Source organism: Gorilla gorilla, chromosome 6, assembly GCF_029281585.2.
Source record: "Gorilla gorilla gorilla isolate KB3781 chromosome 6, NHGRI_mGorGor1-v2.1_pri, whole genome shotgun sequence".
NCBI classification, from domain to species: domain Eukaryota; kingdom Metazoa; phylum Chordata; class Mammalia; order Primates; family Hominidae; genus Gorilla; species Gorilla gorilla.
The window spans coordinates 57,411,996-57,421,173 of record NC_073230.2 but is presented as its reverse complement, the minus strand read 5'-3'; the positions used below and the strand labels follow the sequence as shown (position 1 = coordinate 57,421,173).

General features: G+C 39.5%; 1 long non-coding RNA gene across 2 annotated transcripts in view; it reads right to left on the bottom strand.

Annotated features, from left to right (window-relative positions):
• Positions 1 to 1,468: 1,468 nt before the first annotated feature.
• Positions 1,469 to 9,178, bottom strand: part of LOC129534716 (uncharacterized) — a 228,557-nt gene continuing 220,847 nt past the window's right edge. For both annotated transcript variants that reach the window (XR_010134526.1, XR_008681402.2), the window contains exon 3: positions 1,469 to 1,566. This is a non-coding gene — a long non-coding RNA (uncharacterized lncRNA). The remainder of the gene's footprint in view (positions 1,567 to 9,178) is intronic.

Here is a 9,178-nt window from a genome sequence, read left to right as displayed (position 1 = left end):
CCACTTTCATATCAGTGAGCTGCAAAATACAAGGAAAATGTCAACCAGAATCTAAGCAGAAACCCTATATAAAAGTGAAGAAGCAAGCAGGAAACAAGATGTCAATCAGCCCTTATTGATTACTGCTCTGGTTGTTCCAGGCGATGTGCAGCAAGTTGTGTAGAGCTAATAATTCAGTGAGAGAGATAAGGTTTAAATGAAGGAAAGAACTGCAAAATCATGCAATGTATTTAAGAATATAGAAATCAATAACATACGTAAGTGTTCTTGTTCTCATAGTCTAGTGGAGAAATCAGACATGTAAACCAATATATACAGTACTGTTTGCAAAATTCTATGATAAAATATAGACAAAAAGTTGTTAGGACGCTGAGGAAAGAATGACTGACTTTTAATTGGATCGTTCATTCACACAGCACTTTAGCACACTTTAATTGTCATAATTACTGCTAAAGCTGTCTTGGGAAAGGTCACTAAGCTCTTCTGTGGGTTTTCCCTCTCAAATGTAGACTTGTGACTTTATAGCAGGATATTCTTCTTCCTTCCTTGGTGAGGCAACTTCATTGGTGAGACCTGTCTGGCATCTACCACCCTTTCTCTTGCTCTGCTCCAGGGGAGGATGTATAACTTATTCTAATTGGCATTTTTAGAGAGATTAAACTGGGCATGCTGGTTTCAACTCCCCATTTTGCTCCAGGAAGTGCTTATAGGGAGCAGTTTTCTGTTTCTCCATTTGCTGTACCTGAGGAGGAGGAAGTCTTACTGACCCTGGAACTGTGTGTGCACATCTGCTTAGCTTGGGATGTCAGTCGGCTAGCCCATTTTTCTCTACAGTAACCATATTCTACATCCTCCCATTTAGACTTCCTCAGGAATAAAGACCTTATTATATTTGATGGCTATCTTATAATTAAATTTTTAAAAATTTAAATACAATCTCATAAGAAAAAAGCAGTGTCTTTATTGGATACTTCAACACTCAATAAAGCCACCTATAGGAATCATTGGACTTGCAAAAGAGCCACCTGAACAGTCACATGAACAGGAATGTTCTGCCTCACACCCTCTAGCACAGACAGCAGCGTGCCAGAAAGCCCAACTGTATGACCAGAGACAGAAATATAGGAAGGGAGAATGGGACAGAAATATAGGAAGGGGGAATGGCTCTCTGCTACTTCCCAAGGTGGTGGTCTTCTCTTGAGCTCAAATATCACACAAATTATGTATCCGACATATTAGTCTAGGACAGGGAGCCACACATTTTCTGTTAGACAGCATATTAGTGTTCTAGGGCTGCCATGACTAATAGCCACAAACCGAGTGACTTAATAGGAAATTATTTATTCACAGTTTTTAAGGCCAGATATTTGAAATCAAGGTTTTGGCAGTACTGGTTCCATGTGGAGGCTCTGTGGAAGAATCCAGGCTGTGCCTCTTTCCCAGCCTCTGGTGACTTCTGCAATCCTTGGTGGTTTTTAGTTCATGATTGCCCTCCAGTCTCTGCTTCCATGTTCACATGGCCTCTTCCTCTGTTTCTCTGGGTCTCAAATCTCCTTCTTCCTTCTCCTACAAGGATACCAAAGAGTTAAAATCTAACTTGAAACCAGTGTGGCCTTGACATCCTTAACTTAATTACATTTGCAGAGACCCTATTTCCCAATAAGATCGAATTCACAGTTATAGCAAGTTAGGAATTGAATATTTCTTTTGGTAGAAGGGGCACACAATTCAACCCACTATGAATAGTTACACCTGTTATCAACTCATTGCCCTATGCATGTCTTTCTGAAATTTATGTGTTTTCTGCATGTTTGTTTTTTCTTCCAGAATCTTTTGAAATAGATTGCTAACAGTGTAGGAAAGTTTTCTTATGTGATAGAGTTCAAATTAGGAAATTTGGATTTAATCTCATTTCACATTTGTATATATGATGACATACTTTAATAAAAATATTGCTGACTTTAGTATTGGCCATGTAACTGGGGAGATTAATAATATTTTGCATAATAACTAAGTATGATTATGATTATTAAAGCATGTGACAGTACCTGATACATAGTACACACATTACATATTATGTGGGTGCATTAATATGCAAATGTCTGAATCAATGAGCAATAGAGTGAATGAATAAAATAATGAGTAACGGGGAGAAAACCAAAGAGAGATCAACCAGTGACAGAGTTTATGTTAATAATCCAGGATGAGGTGATGAGAATGAGATAGGAGTGAAGGGAATGCAGTCGGACAGCTTCAATTTTCAAAATGTGTCATACAGAAACTAAGCTCATTTCATGAGTGTTGTGAGTGGCACAACATCAGACATAACCAGGTTCATGCACATTTGTGTCTTTCCACAAGGTCAGACTTTCAGTGATGCTATCTCAATCATAAAAGCCATGAGCTACATGGAGTTCCCAAGGAAGCAATTTTCCTTAGTACCACCATTTCACTCAGTAGTCAGAGCTGTGGACACATAGTCTCAAGTCACTCCATAAGACAGTCAAAGTTGCAAACCCTATGTAGTAGTATACTTAATCAATGTATAAATATTATAGATTAAGCATTCCACATCAAAGTAACATTTAAAGTCAAGAGAGAATAAAATAGGAAAAGGGATTAATGAACTAGTCCAAGAAGAGTAATGTGGACAAGGATAGTGTCATGGCTTGATCTGAGTGGGAGTCAATGGCTTCCAAGAAGAGTTTTTGATTTGGGCAGAACCTTTGACCAACAGATGCTGATCAGAAGTGACAGCCAGATGGGAGTCTATCAAATCAGCCATCATGAGCTGGTGAAATCCTGCTCTTTTTATGGCCACAGAGTCCTCTGGTGAGGGCTGATGTCCAGTTATGTTTTTCTGTGGTTGGGTACAGTCTCTATGGATTAGGCAAACCTCTGGTCCTTGTTGGTATGATGCCTTTTGAGATGTAAGATGGAGTCTTTTTTCTAAAATGAAATTACTTACGTCAAGGGTGCTCTATACAATGGGGAAAAAATAGGAAATAGATCAACTATACCTTCAAGGTAAATCTGGAACATGTAGATATTCTAAGACTGTTAATTTGTTGCTTGGAAATAAAACTATTGAGGGACAGTGGTAAGCACATTTTTTTGACAGGGAGGTAACTGTGGGTAACCCTGGTAAATATTTTCTTTAAACCTTGAACATGCAGTTATAGCATGAGTGAGAATTTTAAACAAGCTGCGTGGGGTTGGATTACCATTCACTGTCTATGAGTTGTATATGATGAAATTAGTATATACAGGCATTGGAGTTTAAAAGGATTATTATGTCATGTTATGTTATGTTATACTCATTATTTTTTATGTACTTAGGGGTAGAATGGAGATGGTAACTCTCTCTTTATTCTCTGCTTTGGGCAACTAAAGGGCTGCAAGGGCATGGAAGGCACTGGTGGCCTGAGGTGTTGTAACCCCAGACCAATAGGCACAGGCTTCGGGAGAATGAGCTCTTGGCTGTTTCAGTTCACATTGTTTCTAGTCAGTAAAGCTGATAGAAGACAAAGCATACACACACACTAGAATTTTCACCAACGTAGATGACCAGAGTTAGTGGAAGAAAAAATAGATCATCAGTCACAGAATACCTTGAATAGCAATCTTGAGTTAACCCTTTCATCCATGACTCATTTTTTCCTTTATTCTTTGTTTGTGGCACAGACAACTTAAAATTCCCGCCTATATCTGCCATCAATGTGCTAGTCTCTAGTCCATGGGCGGTGACTTCCTTCTAATTATAGTTTATTTCCTGTGCATGGCTTATTTCCTTATTGGACTATTCTTAGCATGTTATGTGGAAAATGCCAGTTTACTCCCAATGAAACTTGTGTCCAATTTGTTCTACACTAATTGTGCTCCCCTCAAGTTTGTAGTACAAAAACTGAAAAAAACAAAACAAAAACAAAAACAAAAATAACTACAGCAACCACCACTACTTTGTGTTTTTCTTCCCCATATTGTCTCGTTTATTTATATGTCTTCGTCTGGTTTAATGTCCTCTAAGTTGTATTTTTTATTACTGTCCTTGAATGTCCCCCTCTCACTACTGCCCATCGATACTTTCTTATTAAATAAGAAATGCTTGATGAGTTACTACATTTAACAGGTAAAATATAGCACACACAGTTACATTTGAATTTTAGATTAAAAATGGGCAATTTTCTCTTCTTACATTTTATTGATAATCGCTGTGGCTTTGGAATGAAGGTGGCAGTATGAGTATACAGATCTGTTTTGTCCAGCAATCTTTGGTCACATTTGCTTGTTTTAAATTTCAGTAATTGTCACTATGTGTTGAATGGGGAAGTGATGTGAGATGTGACTTTCCAATGTAACAGTGAATGGAAGTCCAATCTGATTAAGATTTTGTTTAACAGAGTTTCCAGTCACATAAACAAACCCCCACAGACTGCAAGGCACCCATGTCCCTTCAGCTCCAGCTCCTTGACAATGCCTGACACCTGCACAGCATTCTGGCTTGACTTGCACAGGAGCATACTTCGTTCTCTTCAGGACATGCTTGTAGCTCATCACATATTTCTTTTCTTTGCCATGTTCACCCAATAGTAAATGAGACTCAATGCCATTCCAAAGAATGGGGAAAGGGGAAGCTACCCGTTTTGTGCTTATAAAATAGAGAGGCACTGAATAAAGTCCAAAAATGTCAGTTCTTTAACAAAAGGTGCCAGGCATGGTATATCCAGGTTCTGAGACACCTGATACTTACATAATTTGAAGCCATTTTGAGTAAATGCACACAAAATTATGAATACAATTTAGAAGAGAGAAAGAATTTTCTCAAATGCCTGCTTTTTGTTGGCATTAGAGAAACCTAGCTCATTTATATTTCTCCATCAAGTATGTGGATACTTTATGACTCATTAACTTTTCTTCCTCTTCTTACTTCCTAGTTTTTTCTTAGTATGATTAATTGATTGATTGTTTAATTCATCAAAAACTTTCTGACATTCTCTGTCAGAAAGAATGTGCTGGGCACTGTATTGCATATATTTATAGAACATTTATTAAGTACATACTACGTGTCAAAGTCTGCTGCGTTTTGTAGGTGTCATTTTGTGAAACCCTCACCATAACCCTGAAGGAGTTTATACTGTCATCTCCACTTTGCAGGAGAGAAAACTGAGGCAAGAAGTTGAAATACTCGGCCAAGATAACATAGTAAATGGCACAGTTGGGATTACAGCCCGAGCAATCTTCATCCAGACTCTGAGTCGTAATCCCAGGACACAGTCTCTGGCTGGCTGACCCCCATGCTGCGAAGAGGCAACGTCCCTTACCTCCAGGGAGCTGACAGTTTACTGAGCTCAGAGTTGTACACATGACAACTAAATCAGCAGATGCCATGGCAGAGAAAAACACGGTACTCTGGGAGGGGTGAGGGATTGGGTCTGTTACTCCCACCTGAATTAAGCGAGATTTCAGAATCGAAAATAAAGCCTATCAGTCCTCTTTGGTAGTTATACCGCAAAACAACCCCCTCATCACTTACTTCTGGCTCAGGTTGCGTTTCTGAGCCAGGGCATCAGGGGCCGCCCCGGGACTGCGCCCTTCCTAGAACAACGGTGGGGCCTTGGGGCCGGGCCGGCTCCACCGCAGCCGTCGGGGCGAATTTTCCTCACCCAGCGGGTACTGAGGCCGCCAGCCAGGAAGTGCAGTGCCTCCCGCGGCCCAGGCATGTGCTTAACAGTGAGAACAACAGCCAACACGTGGGATTTGCACATTGAGCAGAGGTTTTCACCAGAAAATGCAGCAGGTGCATCTACTACCAAAATGCCAAATTAAAAACTTGTTAGAGTAGAAATACAGGTTTGATATGAATTCCTTTTTCATAGAATCTCCTTGCCTGAGGCTGGCCGGACTAACCACCGGAGAATATAGTTTAAAAAACCTCTTGCAGATGGAGAGGGCGGTTCCTGGATGCCAGCCACGCAGGTCGGTCCTCAGGGCTGCTAACTGCTCATTTATATTTCTAGCTCATTTATATTTCTTAGGGCCTCTCCATCAAGTATCAAGTAAGCTCAGCTCCGCGCCCCTAGGGCATTTTGGTCCTGTACCCCAGGCCCTGGCTTCTCTAAGCCCACACCTCTCCGGAAGGGGCTGGAGGAGTGGCATGAGGAGCTAGCTGCCAGTCATTTCTCTTACTCTCCCACTCCCAGAGTTTCCCTGGACTTAGACAGGCGTTGAGCTACACAGAAACCCACCCCTGTGGCCATTTCTGAGATCGGCTTGCTCCCAGTGTCGGGCGGCGATCAGCATTCGGCTGGGGAGTGCTGTGGCCTCAGCGGTACAGAGCCCTGCACCTCCCCAGCTGTGGCTCTGGTCCTGTTTGCCGGCCTCTAAAGTGGGCAGGGAACCTCAATCCCTCAGTTGTGTTTTGTGGCTGCAGTGGAAGCACAAACAGGAGCACTAGCATTGTGCCTGCCCCCCGTGGGAAACGTGCTGCGGTCGCTGCTGCTATTACAACTACTGCTCATGTCAACACTGCCACCGCCCCTAGCAATAAACACAAAAAGCGACTGGCACACAGCCAGTGCTCTGAGGGCATGTGCCTTTTGTTATTGTTGTTGTTATATAAAGATACTAACAGCAAGTTCCTTAAACTCAGAATTTTGGGAATAGTTTTAACCCATATCCAATTTATGATAAAATTATATGAAATTGGGAAAATGCACAAGTAGGCTACAAATATTGTCTTTCTTTAAAAATTATGTATTGCATTGACTCAAAATAATTACAGGATTTGAAAGTCTGAAGATTTTGGAAAAGGAGAGCCCCTAGGAAAACTGGCAGAGCTTGAGAGTTAGGAGAATGACATATGATCAGACTATAATTGCTGTAGCATCAGATCCCATGGGATATCATAGGTGATTTTTTTTATCTTTATCATAATAAGTAATTAAGACCATTGAACTTTCTAATTAGAGACTGAGATGACATCTTTAGTGTATGTAGAGAAAGGAATTAAGGGTGAATAAAGCTAATATATGAGACTTTTGGAGGCTCTTAGATTGTTCCAGGAGAGGAGAGAGATCACAATAGCTTTGACCAAGATACTGATAGATGGATGGAAAAAAAGGAAGAGATTTGTTAGAAATAATATACCAGAACCTAATGATAGATTATAATTGAAAGATGAGATAGAGAGTGGTGTCAAAACTAGTTCTAGCTTTCTGAATTGCATAAAATGATGGATGGTGGTGACATTAATCAAGATAGAACACATTGGAAGTTTTTTTTTTCTTTTCAGGGAAAAGGTCATAAGTTTGATCATGAATCTAGATCATGAAGAGCCATCTAGCCTGGCAATCTATCTTGAAAAGTCTGCTGTGTAAATGTTGTAGTTAAAATCATAAGCATAGATGAGAAGTTCCAGGGAGAGAGAATATAAAGGAAAGCTGTGAAAAACCAGTGGCAATTAGAATATTTCCTAACTCAATTTATCAGACAAACCTATTTTACCAAAAGAAATAGGTACAGTCTATTATTAAGAATGACTAAAGTATTCATTATAAGAAATTAGAAAAATGACAAACATAAGGTGAGTAATTCTTTTTTGACTCCTCTCCCCTTGAGTTCCAAAATTCTTGCCTGTTTTCAAATAATCCGAATAGTCCTATCATGTGTAGAAGGTGCCGCTTATGGTTTCTGTGAGTTTCAAAACCACTCTGACAACAGGTGCAGAGAAGCTTCAGAATTTCCACCCTCTTCATGACATGGAACTTCTGGGCTCAACACCTGGGGCTTACTGGAGCTGTTGGTATGGGGGAACTGAAAATTGGTACAGAGACATGGAGAATATTCTCTATCTCATTCTTCCTCTTCTTTCCTCCTATTGTAGCACACAGTTCTATTCCTCTCTTTGGAAGATTGCTAAAAGTGTTGAGGTAAGCAATTAGAAAAGTGGAGGGGGTAAAAGCTTGACTCCATCTTTCCCCTCTTGCTCCCCTTGCATCTTCTCTTGCAGAGGGAGCTGCCAGACGACAGAACAGAAGCTCCAGAGTCACCATGCATGGCCCATCAAAGTTGGAAATTGATGATACTCTTAGAGATTAAACTTCTTTTATGTGGGTACTAAGTAAGTACAGCTGATGCAGATGGCACAGAGGAGTGGAAAGCCTAGAGTCTAATTGCCTGAATTTGATAAACAAGATAAAAATTGTGACAGCATTCAGATGAGGTCATGAATCTACCACAAACCAACAAAGAAGCATCAGTGGATGTGAAAACAGCATGAAATATCTCAGGTGTCTAGAACCCTACATGAAACAGTGAACTCAAGAAATAAGTAGTGGATAAATGAAAGAATTAGTGAATGAACAATGGAAGATGCACCTCATTTCAGTTAATAGGGAAATTAGTTGGATTGGGGGAGGAAAAACATGAAAAATAAAAGACTAGTTTCAACTCTTTCTTTCATATTGTCTATATTTCCCCAGAAACCTAAATTCTATTCCTAGCCATTAGAAAAACAGAACAATCTGTCATTGGTATACAGACATACAAAGCTTAATAATGACATCGTTTTCAATCATCATAAAACCCTGACAAGTATTGAGGATTAATGTCAGAGGGTGGTGTCTTCCCAGCCATACACTTCATATATTCCAGTTAGAATTCCTTATTTTTTAAAAATCATACTTTCTTACATCAGGCTTAGGAGACAGGCCTTCCATCTCCCCAGTTCTTGTTACCAGCACAAAAGGGATCTAAGAACCTTTAAACTTGAGATCCTAATAATAAAGATATAAAACAAAAACATTAACCATAGTTCTAGTTAAAAAAATTATACTTTTTTTGGTAGTTTTAAACATTTCATTGATTTTGAGGCATACATAGCACCAGATTCTGGTTGAATATTTAAATATTCAAAGGCTTTATAACGGTGTGACATTTAACAAGTGAATATAATAGCTTCTAGTTTAAAAATACTGCTCTCCAGAAAAACAAGGGAAATGTCCTTGAAACAACTTACTGAAGACTCAATGATAAGAGTGTGTCATATTATCATTTTAATGTTTAGTTATAGCCGCTTATCTAGACAATGTATTGTCATTTTGCTAAAAAGAACGTTTTCATTTCTAGTGCCTGAACATTTTGAGAGAAAACTTTGTTGACATTCCTAAGCAAAGATATT